The sequence below is a fragment of the Ovis aries genome, chromosome 2 (genome assembly GCF_016772045.2).
Source record: "Ovis aries strain OAR_USU_Benz2616 breed Rambouillet chromosome 2, ARS-UI_Ramb_v3.0, whole genome shotgun sequence".
Classification (NCBI taxonomy): Eukaryota; Metazoa; Chordata; class Mammalia; order Artiodactyla; family Bovidae; genus Ovis; species Ovis aries.
The window spans coordinates 58615764-58616150 of NC_056055.1; positions in this window are offsets into that span (position 1 = coordinate 58615764).

The window sequence follows — 387 nt, forward strand, 5'->3', positions numbered from 1 at the left end:
GAGGCTGGCGAGGACTCTCCGCTCTCTTTTAGTTCCGAGAGGCGCCCGTAGCGGCCTGCACTATCGCTGGCCCTGCGCTGATTGGTTCGCGCGGCGGGACTCGCATCCCTATTGGTCGTGCTTTGCAGTCACAGCTCATGAGCAGTTGCTCCACCTCGCGTTTACTGTTTCAACCCTTTTTGATCAATGCAAGGCGCGCGGGAGATTGCACCAGCCTGTCGGCTCGGCTGCTTGCCCGCCCGAGAACCGTGGGCGGCTAGAAGTGGTTGCCCTTGCCAAAATACGTTGGCACTTCTGCACCCTTGCGGCCGGTTCCAGTCCTCCAACCCTGACCTCAGACTCCGTGGGCTGCACGGGGAGATGCGGAGTAAATCATTCCTCACCCCC